Raw genomic sequence first — 26,423 nt, forward strand, 5'->3', positions numbered from 1 at the left:
AAAATGCTAGAAACTATAAGCAGAACTAAATGCTATGAATTCTCTGATGCATGGAGGATATAACCCCAGAATACTCATAGTGAGGGCTCTCTGTAACTTATCCTTCAGCCATTGGATAAAATCCAATATGGTGGTTAATGGAATTTTGTTTATCTAGGACCACATTTAACAGGCTACATCTCTTTTTATGCCCTTTTCTATATTTAATACTCAATAAGGACTAAATAATCACAAGTGCATAAATGACAGCTAATTATCTAAATTCAAATTGAAATAAAACACATAAATCATGCTACAGCCCTACACCCCCTCATCCCTACTCCCCACCACACACACACACACACACACACACACACACACACACACACACACACACACACACACACAAAAAAAGGATCCTTCTTCCGGGACAGAAACAGTAGCTGAAGATCTCCTGAAGTATGTTACAAATGATATAGACAGGGCATTTTTCCAAAGCTAAAGTAGAAACTTTCAAGAAGTGATAACTGATTTGATTAATATAGGCTCACACCCACAATTCTCATTAAATAAGTATCTTTCTCCTCCTCTTCATCAAAGGTTAACTGTTCTAAGAAATGTATGTCCATTCAAATCCTCACCAACTTCATTATTAATAAATCATGAAATATTTGTGGCACTCTAAATCTGTGCTGCTAGATCATGCTCCCTGGGGAGTGGGGACTTTTCTTATAAATATTGCATTTCCACATTAAGAGGGTATTTGTAGTAACTTTTGCCATTCATTTTGATTCTCTCATTATTTATAGAACATCTTTTTTCAAAGCTTCCATGGCGCCCAAGAAACTTCCCAAAAGGCTATATTATGAATTATCAGAGAACAAAAAATTAGGCAAATCTCAACTTACATGATAAGAGAGAAGGTATTTTCAGTTCTAGACTTCATATAATGCATGGCTTATGCTTACATGGTCCCAGAGATAGTGTAAGTATATGTGAGTGTGTATATAAAAAATTTATAATGAATTTAACATTAGGGCAACTTGGTTTGGAAAAATGACCAACAGCAGAAAAAAAAAATATATAACTTTATCTCCATGAATTCTCTATCTCCTGATAATGTTCACTTTTCTAAGTCAATGAATAGCAATAATAATTATATTCAATGTAATACCCATATATGCTAAGCAGGAATTCAAATACACAGATATAATAATATTTTAAAATATTTTATTACATTATTTTATTTTACAGACATTTTCATAATTCATTTTTATTGTTTTATTTTCTTTAAGAGGTGATAAAAAAATGTAGAATGCATAGCTCCGGAGACTGACTTTTTCTATACGATTTGCACCTGCAAATTTCATAACCAAACATTCTCCCCCCCCACCCAAGTATTACTGATGGCTTCAGGGCCCATGATCTTTCACATATATATAATCTTGGGGCACTGGGAGGGGAGGCAGTTCTGCTATACTTTTCAATTAGGAATGAAATTGAAATTGTTCTCTGAAGAGATGAACAGAAAATCAGGAGGTGTGTGAAAATCAACAACTATGTTCAAGACTCTCATAAGACCGCAATGTTAGAGCTGAAAGGGAACTTCTAGGCAAGTATGTGGTGCAGTAGATACAATGGTGGACCTGGGGTCAGGAAGACCTAAGTTCAAATGTGGCTTCAGATATTTTCTGGCTGTGCAACCCTAAGCAACTTAACCTCTGTCTGACCTGGTTTCTTCATATGTAAAATGGGAATATTAATAACCAAAGCATCTCCCTCCCAAAGTTGTTGTGAGGATCAAATGAGGTAATATCCACAAATCTTAAAGCCCTATGTAAGTTTCACCTATTTATTTTATGATCACTACATCCAAGCATGACATCCAATCTAAGCCCCTCATTGTACAGATGAAAAGACTGAAGCTTGGGAAGGTTAAGTAACTTGTCCACATGTAAGGGTAACTTAAGGGTTCACGGTGAGTAGGGGGAAGAGTTAAAAGATCTTCCCCACCCATTAACAGGCCTCAAAACCTTTTGTTAATTTCTATAGAGGCACTGGGTGAGAGGGTCCTGCCCTCCAGCTCTGAAAGTGTATAATACTCTGAGGTGAGGTTTTACTTTGGGGTTTACTCATTGGAAGTATTTGTTTGGCCAGATGAGACTCTGTGTAGCTGCAAAGAAGCACTCCTCCACCTTTGAAAAGCCAGGTGTTGGTATTCTCTCTCTCTGGTAACTATGTATGTGTTGTTTATGGACACACGGTTGATTTTCATTTCTCTGTATTTTCTCTGAAGTTCAGGATGCTGACTTTTTGCCTTGAACTAAGTGAATAATACATATGTTTGATTAAAGTAGATTGCTGACCCCTCAAAAGTTGCTTTTCTTTTAGAAAAGCAGATCTAAGAACCTGTACAGTAGGCCCTCCTATGTATGTCAGGGTCCTTGCTACCATACCACAGTTACTCAGAATTTGAACTGGAGCCCCCTCACAATCCAAATCTATCACTCCACTAATCCAAATTCCAAAGCCACCACTCTTTCCATTGCAGTAAGAGGTTTCTCTAGGAAAAGAAAAATTATACATTCTATATAATTTCAAGGAAGAGAGAAAATTAATTTATCCAACAAAACCTTATTGGGTACCCACCATATATGGATCTCATGAGTTCAAGTTGTTCAAAGGGGAATCCAAGATGAAGACAACATAACCTCAGCCCAGGAGTTTACAGGTTAGTTGAAGTTGACAAAATATTTATACAAATAAATATGATGTGAAACAGTATGTAACAGAGATAAAAAAGCATGATATCTGGTTCAGAGGAAGGAAAGGTCACTTCTTACTGAAGAAGGCCAAGAAAAGGTTTGTAGAAAAGGGAGCATTGTTGTGAGTTGGACCTTGAAGAATGGTTGAATTTTGGAAAGTAAAAGTTACAGGGAAATTCATTTGTGACTCAATATAAGGAGGAAAACAAATTTTTTTAAACAATTATAACTTTTACAAAGTGGAATGGATTTCTTTGTGAAGTAGGGAGTCATTGTTCAAACAGAAGCTATATGACCATGTTTAATTATTGAGGATGTAGTAAAGGATATTTTTACTTTGAGTTAAAAAGCTGAACCAGGTATTTTCTCAGATTCTTTCCAACTTGAAGACAATGGAAGACCAATTCAATCCTTGCATTTTAGGATCAAGGTCCAAGAGGAGTGAAGTGATTTGCTTAAAACAAATTAAAACCTAGAATCTTATTAGCAAAGTTGAAATAAAATCTGAGTTTCTTGACTTTCAGGGCAATGCTTCTTTGACCCCATTCTACTACATCTATGAGTGAGCCAGTAAGTATTTAACAACCAGCCCTCCAAAACCACAAGACACACTTTTAAGTTTAATCCTTATTAACATACCATTTCTCTATCATTTTAAGTCTAAATAACCAACAAAGCAATTAAAACTTGATCTGTAGTATTTGTCTGCTCCAAGGCATATATGCTCACAATGAAAATTTAACAATCAGTTCTTGAACATGTATGAGCTGGCTCCAGCATATGTCTGGCTACTTTTCTGTCAGAAATACCATCAGTTACTCATTTTCAAATTTTTTACCTTAATTTTTTCCCTTCACCTTTTTTTTCTCCCTCACTCCCTCACATCTAATTGATTCTCATCTTGCCCACTGTATGTTACAAACAATATACAAATAATAAATTCCATTTTCTGTATCCGCTGTGCTACCATCCTAGTAAAGGCCCTCTTTACCACCTATGGGGACTATAACAGTAGCCTTCTAATTAGTCTACTTTTCTCTACTCTCTACACACTATAGTCCAACCTTCACAAAGGTATAAACACAGAACTAATCATGTCACTCCTCAAGGCCCTTCAATGGTTTTCTCTTGTAAAGATCAAATTCTATGCTGGCATTCAAGACCTCCACAGTCTGGCACTTTGTCACATTACTCCCTTCCGGATATGATAACTTCAGATAAAATGGAATATTTGCCATCCTCAAATATGCCCTGTGTTGTCTTGTCAATGTTATTTTGCTTATTCAGTTCCCTATATCCATAGTGTCCCACTTTGTAATACCCTGATCTCCATCTACTGAAATCCTATCCACCTTTCAAAGTCCAGTTCAAATTTCATCTCATAAAGGAAGCTTCCTCAATATTCCTAGTCAGTAATGTTCAATCCTTCTTCCCTCAAATGTCACACAGCACTAGGTTTATGAGTTATTAAAGTGTTTATCATGTATCATTTTGTATTTCAGGTATTATTTATGTGTCATTGACTACTAGTCTATGAGAAAAGCGACTTTCATTAAATTTTTATATTCCAGTGTCTTCTACAGTGCTCTACATAAAGTAGGCCAATTAATAAGTATTAAAAATTTATTGAAGCTAATTCCACATGACCTCCAATGTCCTCTGTCCCATCCGCTTTCCACATATTAATAATGCTATGCAAGACCGATCAATATTGCTATGCTAAGTTTTACAGAATGAATGAATCGCTATACATGTGAGGAAGTCTGTTTAACTGGACACTGAAAGGTTCCTTAACTCTCTGGTTTGCAAAAGGGACTTTCACCAAATCACTACTCCAGTGCCCTAAATTGTACCCTAGTGGCCAAAAGAATGAATATTCCTTTTAAAATGTTTAATCAACCCAGACAGCATACTGACGGAGAGAGGAGTAGACTGAGCCTGGAGAATTTGATTGGAATCCTGGCCCTCACACTATCTTGCTGCATGATCATGGAAAAGAATGAAGTTCAAAATACTAGAATTTCTACCTTAAAGGGTTATTGTGATGAAAGCACTAGTTTAAAATCTGTAAATCTTAAAATACCATATAAATGTGAGTTGTTATTTACTCAGTCACAGGATGTGCCAAATTAGAAAAAAAAAGTATTCAGGAAAGAAGAAACTGAACAAAATAATATAAGATCAAAAGGAAATTCCCAATTTCTTCCATTTATTTTAGTCCAACTACATAGCATGACTATAGTGAAAATGTACTCAATAGGAAAGTATATGTAGAACCTATACAGAACTGTATGCAGTCGTGGGGAGGGAGGGGGGTAATGGGGGGTAGATGTGGGGGGGATAAAATCTCAATTGTATGGCAGTGATTGTTAAACATTAAAAAATAATTTAAAAAAAAGTAAAAAAAATAATAATAATTTTTTAAAAAAGGATATTCCCAAAGTGCTTCTGAACATTCTCAAAGTTCAAAGGAGCCTTCAAGGTCATTTATCCTAAATCCCTCATTTTACAGGTGTATAAACTGAGACCTGGGAATACTAAGTGACTTCTCCAAGGTGAAACAGTAAGTAGCAGAGCCTGGATTGGAACCCCAATCCCCTAAATCCAGATCTAGTTCCACTATACCAAAATGATTCCCACACACATCCCCTTCTTTTTAGTGAATGCTACCACAATCAAACCTAAGGAACCTTGATTTCACAAGCAGCTCACTCCCTTTGTTGCAGAAGGAACGTTGGGGGTAGGGTTAGGGGGACAGGGAGAAACTATGGTTATGGAATAGTGCACTGATAAATGAACAAGTTAACACATTAAATCAGACACTTTGAAACTACGTTAATACTTAATTTTCTGTTATTTGTAAAACAGAGCGAGTATTTACCATCTTTTTTTTTTATTGCTATTTATCTGTATAGTCTACAGCTACAACGAAGTTTGGCTCTGTAGTAGCATGTTACTTAAAGATGCAGGAGTTTGTCAATATAGTAACTAAACAGACAAGATGGCAACCCCTTTATAACTTGGTAGATGATCTCTCGCCAGAAAAGTTCATGGACCTCCGGACAACCAGCCAAATTTTTCCGAATATAACTTAACTGGTCCTTGGATGACAGGCATACAATCTTTTGGCAGGTCTGTATTCAAAGTCTAGAACCTGCCAGAGCTTGTGTTATAAAATGTCAGTGTGGCAGAACTGATAAAGTGATGCACCAGGCATTAGGAATGTCTAGGTTGCAGCTCTGCCTTGGACATTCGGTGGTTCTGTGATGATGGCCAGGACCTCTGAGCCTCGGGTTATACTCTATAAAATGGGGATGATAATGGCACCTGCCCCGCCACGATTTCTGTGACAATCAGATGAGAGAAGACATAGAAAGCACTTTGCAAACCTTAAAGTCCTATATAATAATGGGAATTCCTGGCATAGCTTCAAATACCCTGGATCACCTCCATTCCACGATGAAGTCTCAAAGGATGAAGTCAGTGGATGATAAGTAACATATTCCCAATAGCTAATTACACTGAAAATTCTACCCAACAAGCATTTATTAATCACCTACTATGTGCAAGGCCCTGCCCTCCAAATGTATCCCTGAGGATGCAAATATAAAACAAAAAATGCTAGCAATCAATAGCATCACCATTGCTAACTTCAGCATGTCTTGGAGTCATTCTTCGTAACTGCTCCCTTCCCTTCTCATCAACTAGGAAAATTGCAAAGGGAAAAAAACAGTCAGCAAGCTAATTTCATCAGGCTCTTCAGCTTATTTGCTCTGACCATAAAAAGTTGTCCAGGACTAATATTCATATTGTTGTGGTTATTTGCTGTGCCTATCAGATTCATTATTATTAAACTCCTACAAAAAAGACCCTAAAATCAACAATGACTGTGGATTCAAAGAATTTAAATTTACATTTCCTTCCTAAGCAATTGCATGGCATATCCATCACAAAGATAGGAAATTTTTTAAAAAGAAAATTTTGCTTAAGAACACAATGATAAATGCCTTGGATGTAATTAGTCCATTTCCATACCAAGAAGTAGGTGTGATTCTCTTAATGTTTTGTTTGCATACACACATTTCAAATTCATTCAAGAAATGTAACTTCAAGATATATACTTGCTCAACATTTTTTTCTGAAAATAACAATAAATGCCTTAATAAAGTATATTAATAGCAGCCAATTATTTTGAAGGCACACTGCTTATACTTTTCACAAGTGTATTGTTTTTTTAGGGAACCAAATCATCCTTAGTTCATATATAGTGTTACTTGAATACTGAAAACAAGAGATCTTCAATTTTCATCAGTAAATCATTATACTATCCCTGAAGGGTATTATAAAGAAAACTCCATTTTTCAGATGAGGAAATAAAAAACGCTAGACAGGTAAAACCACTTTGAAAATTTATAATGGCACATTCCTAAAAAGGGAAATGACAGTGAACCTCCCACCCTTTTTGCAGAGGTGGGGGTGACTCCAGGTGTGGAACACTGCATATAATGGCAAACCTGGTTGATGCGTTGGTTAGTTTTGCTGAACTCCTTGTTGTTTTAATTTTTCTTTTTATTTCTTGTTCTTTGTTATAAAGTGTGGCTCTCTAGAAGAGTGAAAGGGAAGGAATATATCTGGAGCACCAATCTCATCGGAGCCTATTGCACGTTCTTCATCAAAGTCACTTATTATCTGAGCGCAGTGGACTCCATGCACGATGGCATTACTTTCCCCAATCAGGACTTGTCAAAAACGTGGATAAAGGCCTTTCCACTTTCCTGTCTTGCCCCTTACTGCTACTCTCTCTCCCTACTCTCTCTCTCTCTCTCATGATCATTTGATAAGGTCACAGAATAAAGACCATCCTCCCCATGCTTGCTACAAAGAAACTAGCCAAACTGCCTGGCTGTCATAGTCTACAGAAGCCAAAGAGCAGGGTCCTCCTGCCACAACTGTTGACTGTAACTATATGTGTGAGGACAATGATTGAAGTTCGTCATTTTCTCAAGAGTATCTTGATGGTAAGTGGTGCTTGAGTGGAAAAACTTTGACCTACATTTGACTGTGACAAGGAGGACTTGGAAGGACTGCTTTCCTTAGGTCATAAACTTATCAAACACTGTGATATGTACACATATACATATATGTGCATACAAATACATAAACATGTGTTTATACCATCTAGATGGAAAATTTCTAGGGATTTAGCCTATGATTTTCTGCTGATCGGGGAGAGGAGGAGATGTGCAATTCGGGTTCATTCATACAATATCCCTTTCACTGTTTGATTTGATAGACATTCATTCTGAAACCAAGTTCCTACCGCTGGGGGAGAAACAGGGAGTAGAAGAACAATGATTGGACTGCTAAACAAAAATAAGGTAAAGTGATCAGAAATTAAACACCCAGAAAGAAAATAAGCCATACCACGGGTCGTTTATTTGTTTCTTAAGTATTTATGGTTCTGTCAATACAGTAAGAGAAAGCAACTAATTCAACACTTCAGGTGACCAGCATAGACACCCAGCCTTTATAATTCGGAGCCACGAGTATATATTTTGAATACTGGGTTCTCTATTGATCAGCCACCATGATGGAATTAACCAGAACATTAAACTGACTTGGAGGTGTAGAAATGCAGTCTGATTATGCTAAATATTCAATAAAATTCAAATTTATATCCTTTGTATGAAAAATTTAATAATAGCTCTACTGTGAGATACAATAGTTCAAAAAAAGAAAACCTTAATCATTGAAAATGTCATGAATCCCTGTAATGTTTTGTCAAGTCTTCATATTTACATTATCTCTAGGTTTTTATCCCTATCTCTCTTTTCCTCAAAAGGTAATTGCAATGCTTCCTCAGATGTGAACCCCTCATCTTTCCATATTGATGGAACACCTCTACATGAACTCCTATGGTCATGGATTTAAGGCGAAAAAAATACTATAAAATTCAGGGAAAAAAATGCTTTTTAGAAATAATTTTTGCTAAATAACGTGGCAATCGTGTTTTAGCTTTTCATGTTTACTACACTGACAATGGACTATAATAAAAGTATCTGGCTCTTCCTTATAATTTCACAATTGTAGAATGCAACAGTCACATACTCGATAATTTCAAGATACAATTCACATCAAAAGCATGCACACAACCTAAGTACTAACGATGTCATAATTTGTAGATCAATTAAGAATGCATAAAATAATTGCCATCTAATAGCTCCTATATATCAACTTAAATTAATCTTTCCTACTGACAACCTTGCTAGTTGTACATCGTCCAAAAGAAGTAAAAAAACTTGCAATTCACATCAACTTTTAATGAACAGTTATCTCCATTCAATGAATTTCTCTATAACATTCCTTGTGTAGAATTTGACATACCTATTATTTTAAAAGAAATACTTTCTGCTACTCTTCATGAGAATCACCTTTGCATCTTAAGTAATAGTTGTTTGTACTTAGACTTTAAACACCTTTTGAAAAACAACTGTGGAAAAATCGGAGGTGTTTTAGCTAAGGTAAATATAAATTAAGGTGTGTCTACCTTTACCTGCTACCTGGCTTCAAAAGCACAACATTTTTGTTGAGCTTTTGAAATCAAGTGAATCTTCAACAACAATGTAAATGAACAATAGCTTCACTGGATCTGCCACTTTCTTTTTCAGAAGAAAATAAAATGAAGCCACCAAGTAAATCATTGCCAAGGAAAGCATTCTTATTTCAAACAGTTCTACACTAGACCATTTTTTGATTGTAGACATGATTTTGTACAGTTAGGTAGTGACTAACAGGTTGAAATTTTCATTGCCCTTAATATAACTACTTTTCTATCCTTTAAACTTTTTCACAAATAGATGATGAGTGGTTAAATCTATTTCCATCCCAGAAATAATTTTATATTTAGATTATTGACAATCAAGGTGAGCTATTCTCTGTGTATATTTTCTAGAGTAAGAAAGAAAGTTATTTCTTCCCTTTTTCTGACGTAATACCCTACTACCCTATAGCCATGTCTAAGAGACCATATCTGTATGAAAATGAACCAATCAACAAGCATTTGAGTGCCTCTATGTTCCAGGAATTGTGAGATACAGAGATAAAAGTGAAACAATTTCTGCCCTTAGGGAATTTACAATCTAGCCTGGATAAGACAACAAGTACACATATAGGTACTGAAGAAATCTATATAAGGCAATTTCTGAATGAAGATTGGCATCTAGGGGAAAGGAATCAGCAAAGGTTCACACAGAAGGTGAATTCTGAACTGAGACTTGAAGGAAACTAGAAATACTAGGAAGTGAGGAGGGAGGAGAGTACCTTCCAGGGATAGGGGATAACAAAGACCCAGAGACTACAGATGGACTGTTATGTATAAGGAGTATTAAGAAAGAGAGACAAAGAGGTGAGGAGAGAAGATGGGAGAGGAGAGGAGAATGGAGGGAAGAGAAAAGGAGAGGGATCATGCAAAGGAGACTGAGGAATAGTCAGAGAAGGAGAACCAAAGTGTCATGAAAAAAGAAGAGAAATGGCTCCAAAAATTTACTGTTTTACATTAGGCAGGCAAAAACATATCTAGAAAACTGGATTTTTTTAAATGTTCACAGAGATCTTTGGCAACACAAAGAATCCACTATTGACCATTTTTACTGGTATGTTATACCTGAATGTTGGTCACTATACACTTAATGCATATAGCCAATCTAAACAAACAGAGACCAAAATTTTATTCTTTTTAAAAAATTGTCATTTCTTCCAAACTTGGCCTGCAAACAATGCAACTCTTCTAACCAGCCTACGTCAGTGCTCTCAGAGATGTCAGAGACCAGAGCTGCAGAACTCCAGCTATTCTGTGATGGCAGTGGCAAGCTGCAGGCTAAATATAGAGTGACTTAGGCTCCTCCACCTCCAAAGCCCTCCTACAGTACTTCCTCTCCAGTGGCATAATTAAGTCAGGGTGAGTACACCATCTGTGCTGGGATATACTACAGATTAAAGATGTTGGGACCAAGTGCTTCTTGACCCTAAAACAAGATCCTTTTATGACCCAGAAGTGATGGATCACCCTTCAAGTTGAGCAAACATCCCTGTTGCCCAGGACTACCAGCCCCTCCCAACACAACCCATCTGATACTCTCCCCAACGTGAGCATCCCCCTCCTTCCCACATACTCACCCACTAAACTCATTCAACTTGGTTGCTTTTCCTCAAGAATATAGTTTTTGGAACCTGCCCTGATGGACATGGACTTTGGAAGCTACAGATAGTTCTAATTCTGACCTTTTCTCCTTAAAATCTGCGGCAACACTGATGACTAAGGTTATGAAGCATTGAAAAAAATCCTTTATGGTTGAGTTTGGTGGTTCAATTCAATTCAACCAATCAACTATAACTAAGTCCCTACCACATTCAGAGTATTGTGCTAGTTGATAGGGATGCAAAAAAAAAAAAAATGGAAAGAGACATCATCCTTGCTTTCAAGGAGATTATAATCTAATGGTTCACTAAATAATTGCCAACTCTCACTTTCAGTTTGCACTCTTAGACACAGTTGCTAAATTTTAACTGAACTGGACAATAGATCACATAAAGGATATTTTAAAGAGCCTCCAGGGGTGGGATGCATGCCAAATTATTAGCTTTATTAGTTCACAACCCAAATCAACCATGAATAAAATCCTAGACTGCCTGAATACAGTTCTATTTATGATAGACTTGCTTATATCAAGACTGACATACATCTTATCTCAGAGAATACAAAGACTGGAACGTTCACTAAAACCAAACTGTTCTCCTTCCCCTGGAGATCATAAGATCATAGACATTTCTAATACCTATTTCTAAAACACTTTGAGTTTCACAAACCATCTTTCTCACAACTCAGGATGGTGGGGAGTGCAAATATTATTACCTTCATTTAATGAATAAGAAGACTGATACTTAGGGAACACAAATGACTTGTTCAAGTCCACGCAGCTAGAATGCATCTGAGGTAAGATTTGAATTCTGGCCTCATGACTCCAGGTCCAACATTCATTCCAAAGAACTATCTCTCAAATATTCAACCAATGTGATTTATGACATGATAATAGGTAAAGATGTGCTGCAAATCATTAAGAAGTATTTAACATCTATAAATACAAATATTCAAATTCCATTTCCTGTTAGCATTGCTAGTAAACCTTGAGAAAACAATCATTTTAATCACAGAACGTGGCAAGCCTGATCAAGTATTTGGACTCCTGTCAGATTCATATTTGACCTCCTTAAAATAACCACACCTTGAATTTTCTCAGTTTCACTCTTTCCCTTCAGGTATAGTATTCTATTCAGTCTCATTCACAAGCCATTCACAGCTATTACTATTAAAAGGGTGGCTGGTTTACATCCTTCGATTTAGTTTCTGATAACCTGAGTTTTGGGCTGCTAGATGGTGCAGTGGAGAGAGCACTAGATGGGGTCAGGGGTTACTCATTTTCTTTGTGAGTTCAAATCTGGCCTCACACACTTACTAGCTGTGTGAGCCTGGGCAAGTCACTTAACTCTGTTTGCTTCAGTTTCCTCATCTGTCAAATGAGCTGGAGAAGGAAATGGCAAACCACTCCATTATCTTTGCCAAGAAAACCTCAGATGGGATCCACAAAGATTCAGACATAACTCACCAACAACCAGAGTTTTGCCTTACAAGCAACAAAATAAGATATATATGAATATATCAGGCATGGAAAATATATACTTTCTGGATAGTATGGTATGAAGTTACTCCAGAATACTAACTAAGGTCTATTGGATCAGACTAGAAACTTTCCTCTGCTCCTTTGTCAGTGACATCAAATTTATAACCTTCTAAAAACTTTGTCAGAACTTTAAGCAACTTGATATTTCAGGTTATGGATTCAGGATTTAAGAGTATTCATTATAGTTCCTGAGTGATGATTTAAATTGTACAACCTTTCTCTACACAGAGGACTAAAGTCAGGCCTATAGTGGTCTGCTGACACCTACTAAGTACCAAAATAAACAATACTATTTGTTAACAAATTTCCTATCATACTAAAACTTGGAATCACTTTGATGGCCCCTCTTCACCATTGTTCACTGGTGGATCTTCATCAATTTTCACTTCTCACTCATAGTACAATAATAAAAATCATGGTATTTTATCACAAAATTTTACTTCTCAAAGAATTGCCATCATTCTGCCAGGTATCATTTTCTTGCATTATTTCTGCTTTCTGGAAGCTTTTTGCTACATAGCTTGAATTTCAAATCCTCTTGTCATTGTTTGTAACTTAGGGGGAAGGAAAGATAGATATAGGGGAAAAATTTTCACATTAATTTCTGTTGAACTGAAAGTCATAAAAAGTCCTTTTCAAAAATGTTTTTGCTTCAATTTTGAAAAGCAGTTTGGCAAGATACATGTATTTTCAGGTTTTCTATAAGATCCCATAATTGAAAAGGCAGTATTAGTTGGTAACCCCTGTCAAGGATTGAAATTGAATTTATTTTAACTAGACTGTGTCAGGTAAGGTTATGTTTGAAGTCATATTTGTTTTAAAAGGGAAAGTGCTCAGTATGCCTGTCTAATTATGAACAGTGACAGAGTGCCAAGTACTCAAGCATACACATGTATCATTATTCCATATGGAATACCTGTATACATGTAGCCCTCTGTTTTGTTTTCATAGTAACAAGAAGGTTTGCAAACAAATCTTACGTTAAGAGAGTTTGATCAATCAAAAAATTCTTCAGGCTAATCTTTCACTGTAACTATATAATATGACTTGGTTAACTGATAATTTATACTCAATCTACTTTCATATTTTAAGTCTAACAAATATATACAAAATACTAGAGCTACTTTACATGGTATTATGTCAAAGATCTCCAGGAGATGATAAGTCAAAATTAATGATGTTTTAAATTTTCTATCCCTATCAGTTCTCTTATTTGGATAATCATCTCCAATTCAAATCAAAATCCTTACAATAAGAAATACTCAATATAACAATAGCATCAGATTAGGCCAGAAACTTGAAATCTGAACAAGTACCTTCACAGAAATATACCAAACAACTTTTTAATTTTCAATGTTTCATGGCTGACCTAAATTCAAGGACAAGGGAACTATTGACTGGTATATCTATTCAGAAGATTCAGCATTGTAACATTGATTTTCACTGCATTTCACAAATATACTGCACATTTCTAACCTAGTGGTCAAAAAAGATTATGGCACTTGTAAAACCCTGTTACATTAAGCTGATGTGAATGCATATTCTGTGCATTCTTATCTTTTCCACTATAAAATGTGAATTCCTTTTCTATCTAGTATCAGGATCAATACTCTCCATAGTAACAATACATTACAGGATTTTTTGCAGTTAACAATGAAAAGGCAATATGGTTTTATATATGTTGTTTTTGATAAATTGTTTTGTTTACATCCTAAATATCCCCCAAGAGAAAAGTATATTTTGGCCCCTACTTGGTTAAAATAATATTGTTATAACACTATATCAAGTGAAAAAAATATAACTTTTATTAGAGGCATATAAGCAAACCTAAATATTCAAAAGGATTTGATTTTCTTAGGGAAAAAGAAACTAAATAGTACTAAAGGAAATGTTTCTAATACAGTTAAATGGCCTTTTCTGGGAGACCGGATCGGTGAAAATGTAATTAATATGGATCTTATTAATATTTCAAGTAATTTCTGGGCTTGATTATGAAGTACAAAGAAACAACTGTACTGAAGAGAAAAATCAATAATCCCTGACTACTGTTTTTCTGCATGATGGGGGGGGGGGAATGTGGAAGGAATTATCCGGTAAATTATTGGGAGCCTACACTTTCCCCACTAAAAAAAAGTATTACCATTTGTAAGTAAAAGTGAGTTGTCTTTACAATTACAGAAAAGAAAGGAAAAATCTATTCAAAGGTCCATTATAATAAAGGTCCTGTAAACAAGCCCTTTTATGTTTGTCTTAGGCCAAAGTAACATGGAAAGAGACGGATAAGGTTTTTTGCCATGTCAGATATCCATGTCACATATAGATATCCGTGTGTATTCTAAGGCATTACAGGTGTCCTAAAGTGTCTAAAGGCAACTGATTTTCGGCGCTTCCTTTCGCTTTGCCCCTCCTCAATCTGTACTCCGAATTCCCACTACCTGTTTCCTTTCATAAGAAAGTGCCTGCGCCAGGGACCCTTATCTCTATCTGGCAGCCCAGTGTTAAAAGGATAAGAGACTCGAGTATTCCCCATCCTCCAGCCCTATTTTCTCCAGCCTCTTCGTCCCAATGCCCGCCCATCAGGGAGAGGGCAGGCTTCTGCAGTCCCCCTAGCTAGCTGCTTTCCAGTCTTGGCAAAACGTCGGGAACCACTTGAAGAATACTCGTCCCCCTCCTCCTTCTCAGGGGGCTAAGTCCTTGAGAGAGAACACCAACTGACAGCTTCTGACCTTTTCTCCCTCCATACAATTCCGTCTAGGTCTGTTGGGATTGCATTTTCTCATGTCATCTGCTTCACCCGATATGTGTTATATAATAAGAGAGCGCGAGAGAGGCACAGACAGACAGGTCGAGAGAGAGGAGAAAGAGAGAGATAGGCAGATCCGTATGAAACACAGATTATCTGCGATACGGCTGGTCTGGACTCTTCCTCCGCGAAGCACCATCCACAGCCAAGGAAACAATGTTTCTCTATTTGGCCCCCACCTACACTAGCCGGACAAGGAGCAGGGGGGAGGGGAAAGAGAGCCTAGGAGCAGCCGGAGCAGCCGCGGGGGCAGCCGCGGTGGAAGCAGCGGCGGCGGCAGCGGCAGCAGCAACATCTGCCTTGATAAGCAGCAGCCGAAGCCGCCGCGGCGGCCGAGAGCCCCTCGTTAACCCCCTTCCTGTGGCTGCACCACGTCATGGAACATTCCCGGAACGGGCCAACGTTCCACCCACTTCAGGGAACAGACATAAAGGCGCAGACACAGATCCCCACAGTGCACAGCACAAACACACATGTCCTCCTGTGCCCGGTCAGAAACACACACATAAACACACATGCAAGCCGCCCCCATCCTTCTCCACGCGCCCCCGTCTACCCCCTCCCCACCCCCACACTCAGCCTACATTGCAGCCAGTACACAGGGAAAGGGAAAACGCTCAGCCTGAACCTTCCATCAAGTCAGCCCCCTCCTTCCTCCCTTCCTTCCTTCCTTCCTTCCTTCATTCTTTCCTTCCTTGGGAGGAGAAAGAAGTCACTGAAATTCCAATACCAAAAAAAAGGGAGAGACAAAAACAAACACGACAGCATCAACACCTTTTTCTGTCTCTCCATCACACCCCCAAGAGGACCTCATCCTCCTCTGTCTCCCTTCCCCCCCATACCCCCAATCTCAACTGCTACCTTGCAACGGGGACAGGCAGGCAGCAGCAGTGGCCGTGTGTGCGCTGTGCATGTCTCTCATTAGTAACCATGCACATTCCTCCCTCCACCTCTCCCGAGTTCCCCCCCCTTCCGAGAGGACATTACGCAAACCAGCCTCCCCCTAATCTGCATAGATTTACAGCCAGGGTATTCCCCACATTTCCTAACACGCCAGAGACCTTCCCCCTAGGTTCCCCCTCCCCTTAGTCTACATACACACACACACACACACACACACACACACACACACACACACACACACACACACATCCTCACCCCGAAGAAACCCCAGCAAGAAGGGGAGAGATGGGGAGGGGGGCAGAGAATATTTCTAACCTAAAGTAAAATGTACTAATCATAGAGATAAAAAAGGAAAAACACATCTCTGAGGAGACTTACCCATCAGAAGGCTAGCCTATAGTGCCCGTTTCTTTCCCAAATGATGGATACACCCTCACTGTACCCCGAGGCAGCACCCAACAACCCAAAGTATATGGATTTTTGAAAGAGAGAAAAAGACCTTGTAAGTTGCTCCAGTGCAGCCAGTAGCTTCAACGTCCAAGACACAACTTGGCAAATACTTGTGCCACAGTCAGGAAAGATTTTTTTAAAAGACCCTCCTCTTCTTAAGAAAGACAGCACTCCCCCGGCGTCCCCCTTTCCTCTCCACTCCCACACCTCCCTCCCGCCCGCCTCCCCGCCTCTCTTCCGCAAGCCCCTCCGGCGGCTGTCAGCTCCTGGCCGGCTCCGAGTGACAGGGGCAGGAGGAGGGGGATACCTTGACAGGGGAGCGAGGAAGGGGGATCCTCGCAGCAGCAGCTGCTGCTGCTCACCTGAAAAGTCACCGTGGAGGAGGAAGAGAAGGAAGAGGAGGAGGAAGAGGAGGAGGAAAAAACCCCCTGGTGCCCTTGTTCTTTCTGCTGCTGTGGTTGCTCCTTGCTAAGCTTGTGCGTGTTGGGGGGTGTCTGGTAGCATTTCCTTAAGGACAGAGGGAGGGAGGGAAGAGATCCCGACAGCCAAGGCTCCTCTTTCCTTTATTTATTTTCTTATACTGTACACAGAGCGACAGACATTAGGTGAAGCTGGGCTTGAGAGGGAGAAGAGAGGCCAGAGCCGCAGTTTTCTGGATGAGGGAGCAGCAGCCTTTCTGATCTGTAGTCAGACAGGGTTATTCCTGGCACCACTTCCCAGAACAGAAGTTACAAGGAGAAGTGAGAGAGGGAGCGCAGCTGAGAGAGAGAGAGAGAGAGAGAGAGAGAGAGAGAGAGAGAGAGAGAGAGAGAGAGAGAGAGAGAGAGAGAGAGAGAGAGAGAGAGAGAGAGAAGAGAGAGAGGGAGAGAGAGGGGAAAGCTCGGCCAGCGACGTCATCGGATCCCCCAGCGCGTCCCAGGGTGAGAGGCTGAACCAGAAAAACCAGTCTGGAGAATGAGAAAAAGAGAGGGAAATGCACTGTGTACAGAGCAGACGGGAGGGGGAGGGAAGAGGGAGCAGAGGGGGCAGGGCTTCGGAGCCCAAAGCCGCAGCCTCTCCCAAGCAGCAGGGAGATCTCCTGCTTGCCCGCTCTCCAAACAGGGAACTCCCAGGAGAGCCAGTCTCTACTTGCCATGCAAAATTTGTGCTCGTCCCAGCTAGAGAATTTCCTTTAAGGATGTGGAATACTCCTCCTTCCAATCCCCCCATCTCTCTCTTTGCCATTATCAGTTATCTACTAGGAGAAATAAAAAAATACTGCAAATCCTGGTTACATTTCTGAAGGCACTTGAATCTGTTTTCTTGCAGTTTCCATGTCCCCAACGAGACGTGTGTACATATATGTATGTACATGTATAGCATATATAGTGTACAAACTTTCTGTGCACTCGTCTGTATGTGTACATATACATGTGTAGATACACAGACATACATATATATACTTCCTGTGCACTCAACACTGTCACTCCTGTGTTTGCTAGCCCCGTTCCCTAGCATTCAAATAGGGTAAATGTTGTCTTCCTTAGCACAAACCTCCAGAAACCCAGGCCATTTTCATTACCAAGCTTCCAAGTAGCTTTGGGAGAGATGTCAGAGAGATAGCAAGGTTATTTCCAGGTTGGTAGGACAGCGAACTCCACATCAAGCATTTTAACCTTAGAAAAAGAAAGCAAACCTCTTTCTCCACTATGGTCACTTTTCTTCCTCCCCCTGCTCTTCATCCCCCTCCAGTCCCAGCACATTTGGGTGCCACCCTCAGAAAGAAAAAAACTAAAGGAATGACATTACGCCGCAGGCTGGGAGAGTGGGGTTGCAGGGCGGGGGAATCCCAGGCGACCGACTCGGAGTTTCTGGCGTCCTCCCCGGTCGGGTGATAGGGGGAGGACACCAGGGCTTCTCGCGGCGGTTAGCCTGCATTTTGTGTACTCATACGCACCCTTGGAGGGGTGTCAAGAGGAGGCCGCGAGCGGCAGCCCGGTGGCCGCCACAGACGGCTGCACAGGCTGGGCTCGCAGAGGGCGCGCGGACTCCCGGGGTGGTCCCCGCCCCACGGAGTCCCCAGGGGAGCCGGCTCGGCCCCCCGCGCAGCCACTCACGAGGCGCAGCGCGGCCGGGCGCGGCGGCCCCAGGGGCTGGTGTAGCCCTCCCCGACATCAGCCAGCTCCGGGCGGGCGGAGTAAACAAGAGACGTAGAGGATTTGACCTGGCGTGACCCGGCTTTCTGGCTGGGGTTTCCCTGAGCAGGTGACTCCGGGGGAGGGGTGGAAATTAGTCTCTGGAATTTCAGGCCAAAGAAATTAACTACGGATTCTAGAAGGCAGGTCTTCTGCTAACACCTGCGCTGTCTTGGGTTTCTAGTCCTGAAATTCGTAGAAAACACTGGCAATAATAACCTTTAACGTGCATGTCGTTAGATAGAAGACACCAAAGGGAGAGGACAGCCCCTTGGGATCTTATCTGCAGCGCTGTTGCAATTTTATTTCTTTTTCATTTTCTGATTGGGTTATTTTTGGAGCGGTCCCAAACTGAGGCGCGTTATTGGTGTTAAGGGTGACTCAGTATATAGGTTCACAGAGAGGAAGCTAAAAGGTTCACAGGAACGAATTCGAGGATTATAGATTTAGAAGTCGAGTAGACCCTACAAGTTACCTGGTCTAACCCGTTCTCTCCGGTTGCAGGTGGAGGAAGCTGAGACTTGCTCGAGGTTGTATTGGTAGCAAATACCAGACAGGCTTTAAACCCATGTCCTCTTGACTCAAATCTGCCACTTGAAGCCATTATACCAGCTATTTTCTTACCTTTTTTTTTCACCTTCTAAATACAAAAGTGCTTACTTTTTGTATTTAAGCAACAGAAAGCCTGTCTGATTGAAGTAAATTCCAGGATGCCCTTCCTTCCTAGGAACAGCTTTTCCTTTCATTGAAGAAGTGCTTTTCTGAATAACTACTCTTTGACCTTCTTACTTTGTATTCTTAAGGACGCTTGAAAACATCTCTACTCACCATTTTTCCTAAATTTGTATCCCTGTATTTAAAAAAAAACACTCATTACTCAAAATATTGGGCAATTTTCAAAAGTATTTAAAACTTAAAGACAACCCGAGTACTCTAGGACTACTTTTATTTAACTGCTTAATTATAGAGAATTTAAAAATTGCATTAGGAGACATGAATAAAGCAGAAAAAGCTCAGAAGAGGGAGCACTGTCTTTAGGCTTAGTAAGCTCCTAGGTTCAAACCCAACCTAGAAAAAGTTTTTTATTTTTCTAGGTCTCAGTTTCCTCTTCTATAAAATTAGGAAGTTGGATTAGACGGCCTTGAAGGGACTTTGCAGTTCTTGATCTATGACCTTTAAAAATCTGATTTTGCTCCAGCCACATGCATATCCACACAGCAGGTAAGAGAACAACAGCTGCTCCAGCTCTTAGAACCAAGGAAACCTAGAATAAATAAATTTATTAATTAATGATCTAATGAATGAATGAAAAACATTGTCCTTATTACTAGGTGCAAAACACTCTTTTGAACCTGTTCATTAGGAATAGAAAAGCAGATTTCACTCAAGGAACTTACATTCTAATATGGAGAGATAACATGTGGAAGGTTTTAGCTGAAAGATTAAAAAAAAGCCCAGAGGTGAAGCAGAAAAGTAAATAGTGATTATGGCTAGCATTTATATAGTACTTTCTTTTACAAATTGCTTTATTCTTATCTCATTTGATCTTCACAACAGTCTTGCAAGATAGGTGCTATTATTCCATTTCACAGATGAGGAAACAGAGACTGAAAGAAGTTAAGTAACTTGATCAGGGTAATCTGTCTAGTAAGCTTCTAAGGCAGTTTTGCAGTTAAGGTTTTCCTAACTCCAAGTCAAGCTCTTTATCACTATCCCAACTTTAAGAAGATGCCTGAGCATCTTCTTGAATTTCTATTTCCATTGAATTAATTATATTAATTTCTGTTGTTGAACCATTTGTCAGGGCCAAGGACTTTAGTGGAGACAACTGGGGATTGCAACACAACAAACCGAAGAGGTTGTTGTCAAGTCACATAGCCACAAGAGTTGATTCTTTAAACTATGGCTGTATGGGACCAAGACAGAAGCAGGACCTGTGCACCAGGCTCAGAAAGTGGTGGCAGAGGTGATTTGACCTATCTAACATATGCCACCCCTTGAATATCCCTCAGGGTTTAGCTAGGTTGACTTGTCTGCTCTGTCAGTGATAGTTCAGCAGTTGACATTTGTAGTGATGGGGACAATGGATTCCTCCACAGGTGTTGCTCCCTTCGATGATGGCTGTTGAGGCTGGGCACATCTTAACTTCAGAGTGAAATGACTCTTGAATAAAGTTTAAAAAATACATCAGATAGTATAACCTGTATAACAAGAGTCTCATTTAATTTTCCTAAGTAGTAGGATGATCATTTTTTTGCTTCCAACAGTTCTAAGGAAGGAAAGAAAACCTTAAGATTCTTTAGCTTCCATTCATTCTGGCCACACACCAAGGTGACCCTCCCTCATTGTTCATTCATAGATTTAGGCCTGGAGGATCTCTTAAAGGTCATATAACTTAAATTCCTCTTTCACTATGAAAGGAAACCAAGGCCTATAATGGAGAAGTGACTGATCCAAGGTCATACAGGTAATTAATAGCAGAACTGGGATTTAAAACCAAGGCATTGGATTAAAGATCTTCATCTGGAAGATAAAGAAACTGAGGCCCAGGGAGGTTATGCAGGATCCAAACCCAGCTTCACTGTGTTTAGGTTCAATGTGCTTTCCACTAGATCTTTAGCCATCAAATTTTTTTCATTGTTTTTATTGCCTCATTCCAAAATCTCAGAGATTTTTCTTTCATCCAATTAGAAACAGATGTCACTGAGTCAAATTGGGTTTTTGTCTTGATCCATTTTTCAAGGTTCACTTTCCAGAAACCACCATTATTTGTACGCTGGGATTCTCTTCAGAAAACTTCAGGGGACCCAAATTGGATTTGGAAATAGAACTATGCCCCCATCTCTAAAAATCACTCTTTACCTCAGTTAGGTTAAGTGGTACACAGGGAAACCAGCATGAGAAAGCCATAGCTACTCATCCAACTAGGGTAAAAATCAGAAACTTTCTGATTCTCACAACTTTTTTCCTATGCCTCTGATCCAAAGAAAAAGTCTAGATTATGGAGATAGAGGAGAGGATAAAGAATTGATATCTACCTAACAAATCCCTTTCCAAGAGCGTGCAAAACCAAAACAGACCTTACTCTACCTGTATTTCCCTTAGGAAGGACTTACAACTATAAACGGAAGCACAAAGTAACAACTTCTGGGTTCTTCTTTGGTAAAATGAGACAGGACCTCATCCTTGGTGAAGCTTAGACTATTGAAAGAAGTAAACAGAACAGTAAGATGCTTGATAGCCCTTCTTTTTCCACCTAATCTAGTCAATGACGTGTGGCATAAAATTAAAGAATGCTACATTGTGTTTTGCCAAGAAAACTCATGGTAACCAAAAGTTTAAACTGAATGGAGGGCTCATCATAAATTTAATGTGGAAGGGATGGTAAAGTTGATCTAGCTTTAATATTACAGAAGAGGAAGCTGGAGCCCCCAGAAGTTAAGTAACTTGCTCGTAGTTACACAAACAGTACATAGAGCAAATGGTAGGGCCAAAAGTCAACCCTAGGACCTTTCATCAAAATCCATCACTTTTGGAAATAATGGGATTGCTCATCAAGTGACTGAACAAATTGTATTATATGAGCATAATAGAATACCATTGTTCCACAAGCAGTTATGAAAGGGATGGTTTCTGAAAAATGTGGGAAGATTATGTGAACTGATGCAGAGAACGAAATGGAAAAGAACCAGGAGATCAATTTAAATAATAATAATATAAAAAAAAGAAAATATTTGAAAAACTTAAGAACTCAGATTAATGCAGTTACCAACCATGATTCCAGAGGACTAATGATGAAGCATATTATCCATCTACAGGAAAGGAGGTGATGGACTCAATATATAAAATGAGACATATTTTTGGATATAACCAATATAGGAGTTTGTTTTTCTTGACTGTACATATATGTTGCTAAGGATTTTATTTTTATTTTATTTTGTTTTTCTCTAGTAGGTGAGGTGAGAAGGAAAAAAATAAATGCTTATTAACTGGAAAAAATTAATAATATGTTTTTTTTTTAAATATAGTATTCTTTTTGTGGCTCCATCCTATCTTTGTTATGAATTGGGATGGTAGTTTTGTGCTTAAATTTCTAACAGGAATTCAGTTTAAAAATACTTCTTCAAATGACCTCCATGATATTTTATTGTACTTTTATCACTTGTTCAGAGGATCAAAAACTTACGTCAAGAACTGTTTTGACCAAAAATGATATGACAACCTCCAAAAGACACTAGGCCAAAAGAAAGAGGGGTTAGTATTTCCTACACAGTTTGGTAATTCATGTTTTCAGGACCTTTGTTTTATTTTGGTCAAGACATGCTAACAGTTGGGGTGCTTAGTAGTGAAAATAGTTCCCTATAGATCCAGGAAGACATTTTTATCTTTGAAGATTGGGATTAGGACTGTTAACAAATTAATTAGAGGTGTATTCCATTTGTTAATATTTTAAAACACTATGTGAAATTAGTCCACTTTTCTCAACTTACCATGCTTAACATTTATTAACACCACATCATTGTTGTATGCATTGCATGCTAATATTAAGTGATGAATTTTGCCCCCAACCATACTCCTGCTGGGAACTTGATCAGTTTCCAAGATATGGAGCATTCAATATGACACTAGCTGGAATTCTTCCCTAGGATCTCCTCCTTGATACTGATGGTTACCAATTACAACTCATCTTCTATTACATCTAAGATGGAGGATGGTATTAGACCTCCTTGCTAAGTGATGAACTAGGGCAGGTGCCAACAGTCTTCTCCATCCAGGAAGGGAATACTATAGGCATGATTGATTCAACAAAGACCAAACCAGATGACAAATCAAAGGATCTTTACTTCATTTTTCAGTTAATCATCACCCCATTCCCCCTACCCTCCCGTAGAGCTCATAAATTTTTGAAAGGGTTAGGGGTAGTAAATACCTTTATCTCCATCTGCATTAGAATGCTGACTTTGATTTTTCATACTTGTCACTTATATTGGAGGTTTTATTAGAAATTTGAATCAGCCAATAAGCATTTACTAAATACTATGTACTAATCACTGTTTTAGGCCAAGAATGAGAATCCTAAAACAAACAAACCAACGGTCTCTGTCCTTAAGTAACTTTTATTCTATAGAGGAAGAAACATGAACAGATGTAAGTAAATGTAAAATTAAAAAAAGTGATTTGGGGAGATGAGAAAAATAGGCAGCACTTGAGCTGAACTTTAAAAAATACTCCGACTCTAAACTGAAGAGGTAGTGCATTCCAGGCATGGGGGACAACAAGTGCAAAGGCACAGGGACAGGAAATGGAATGTTGGGTGTAAGAAACAGTAAGTAGGCCAGTTTGGCTAGAACATAGAGTACATTCAGTGGAATAATGTATAAAAAACCTGGAAAGATAAGTTGGAGGCAGTTTATAAAATGCTTCGAATGCCACAAAGAGGACTCTGTATTTTATCCTAGAGGCAATAGAGAGCCACTAGACCTTTTTGAATCAGAGAAATGATAGGGTCAGTCCCGTGTTTTAGGAATTTTAGGAATGTCTAGTATGTGGAGGATGGATTAGAGAGTGGAGTTATTTGAGGGAAACAGATTAGGAGATGATTGTAATAGTCCAATGGAATGATGAGGGCAGCCTGAACTAGCATGATTGTGGTACAAGGGTAGGGAAAGGGACTGATGAAATAAATGTTGTAGAGGTAGAATCAACAAAACCTGGCAACTGATTAGATGAGCAAGGGACAAGGAGAGTAAACAGTTAAGAACATCTCTGAGGTTTCAGATAATATCATTAAAATTTTTGTAAAGGAAAATGGACTAGAAAGAACTAGCTAATGTGATTCTTGAGCTAATATTCATAGGCTCTTGGGATTATAGATTTAGAGTTATAAGGGACCTTAAAGGGATTGTCTACTTCAATATTTTCATTTTTGTATCTGGCCCATGGGTCATTCTCTCCAATACTCCTCTCAGAGACAAGTCTTCAATCCTGGAGCATCCTATCCTCAGGGTCCTAGGGGATATCTCTGATAAATCATGGATGATTCTCTAATTATCTCAAGCCCCCATATGTAGTGAAGAGATTATATATTAAGAATAATTTCGGTCAAGCAGCTCAAAGTAGCTTTAAAAGGGGGAGGGCAGGGGGATTTACTAAGATGGTGTAGTGAGAAAAGTTGATACAAAATACCCCAACCTCAAGGCTTCTGACACATTTTCCACCTAGTACATACAGAATCCAGGGAAAGTGGGCCCAATTAAAGAACACTTTTGGCAAATGTGACTCAGCTCCTGGTTGCTGGAAGTCCTTTCTCATTCATGAGGAATTCAAGAATTTCCCATTAGGCATGATGTAGTTTCTCAATTGGGGCTCCTTTTGTAACCGTCAATGTCCAGTGTGCCCTTGATTCCCAATGCCAACTCTGCCTTCCTTTATCTAGAGAAACCGGTAGTATTTCTGGGAGGATAGAAAGGCAACATCCTTCAGACCCTTTGAAATTTACAAGGTCTTTCTCCCATCACCTGAAAATTTATTGATTGACTAAGTATCTTATCATCTATTTTGAATGGTGTGAGGTGATTTAATTGATGTACACAGTCATCTCACTTTTAAACAAACAAACAAAAAACCAAAAAAAACCGAAACAAACCAAAAACAACAACAATCCTTGGGTCTATCATGTCTAAGTAACTTGCTCAGGTCACAGAGGGAGTAAGGATCAAAGCCAGTATTAGATCATATCCCCTAACTCCAAATCTGATTTTTCTTTCTTCTACATTAAACTTGGTAGTCTGTAAAATAGTAGATAATATAGAAGAGGACAGTGTTTTCTATTGATCAAAAAAAGGGAAGAGAATGGATTTTATAAACTAGCAATCAATGAAATTCACTGTAGTTCCTGCAAAATGTTTAAAATATTTTATTTGAGGAAAGTTATCATTAAGAACTTACATGGGTCTGTCAAAAATAAGTTATGGTAGCTCAGAAGAAAAACCATAGACAGAGTCCACTTGGACTTTTACAAAGCATTTTACAAAACCTTTTCTTGAATAAGATCAAGAGATTAAAAATTATAAGACTTGGAATAGATTAAGTCAGTTGGTCGGTCAATAAGCATTTATGCAGCCCTTATGATGTCTCAGACACTGCACTAAGTTCTGAGAATACAAAAGTAATACCAGACTCTGCCTTCAAAAGGCTCACGTACTAATGAAGGAGACAACATGTAAATAAACTGGGACATGGAAAATATATGCTGAGTAAGGTAATCCCAGAGGAAAAGGCACAAACAGTTTAAGGGACTAGGAAAGGTCTCTCACCTCCAAAAGGTGGGATTGAAGCAGAGTCTCAAAAGAAATCAGAGAAACTAAGAGGCAGAGATAAGAAGGGAGAGTTCTAGGAGTGGAGGACAGCCAATGAAAAGGCAGAGAAGTAGAAGATGGAGTGTCATGTATGAGGAAGAGCAAATAGGCCAGTTTGGCTGGATCAAAGAGTTCACAGAAGGGAGTAATGAATAAGAAGACTGGAAAGATTGGATGGGGCCAGTTTTAAAGCAATAGACTTTATATTTGGTCCTGGAGTTAAAAGGGAAATCCTCTAGTTTACTGACTGTTGG

The 26,423-nt window shown here is 39.0% G+C and overlaps 1 protein-coding gene and 1 long non-coding RNA gene across 5 annotated transcripts in view; one reads left to right on the top strand and one right to left on the bottom strand.

The window, feature by feature from the left end:
* HIVEP2 (HIVEP zinc finger 2) overlaps positions 1–17,408 on the bottom strand; it is a 275,611-nt gene extending 258,203 nt beyond the window's left edge. The window contains exon 1 of one of the 4 annotated variants that reach the window (XM_072643485.1): positions 17,000–17,408. The gene's annotated coding sequence lies outside the window, so the exon portion shown is untranslated. The other 3 variants (XM_072643484.1, XM_072643482.1, XM_072643483.1) reach the window with 3 other exon arrangements.
* A 275-nt stretch (positions 17,409–17,683) lies between these two features.
* Positions 17,684–26,423, top strand: part of LOC140526881 (uncharacterized) — a 48,180-nt gene continuing 39,440 nt past the window's right edge. Inside the window, exons 1-2 of the long non-coding RNA XR_011974574.1 lie at positions 17,684–18,881; positions 19,906–20,032. This is a non-coding gene — a long non-coding RNA (uncharacterized lncRNA). The remainder of the gene's footprint in view (positions 18,882–19,905; positions 20,033–26,423) is intronic.

Source organism: Notamacropus eugenii, chromosome 2, assembly GCF_028372415.1.
Source record: "Notamacropus eugenii isolate mMacEug1 chromosome 2, mMacEug1.pri_v2, whole genome shotgun sequence".
Lineage (NCBI taxonomy): Eukaryota > Metazoa > Chordata > Mammalia > Diprotodontia > Macropodidae > Notamacropus > Notamacropus eugenii.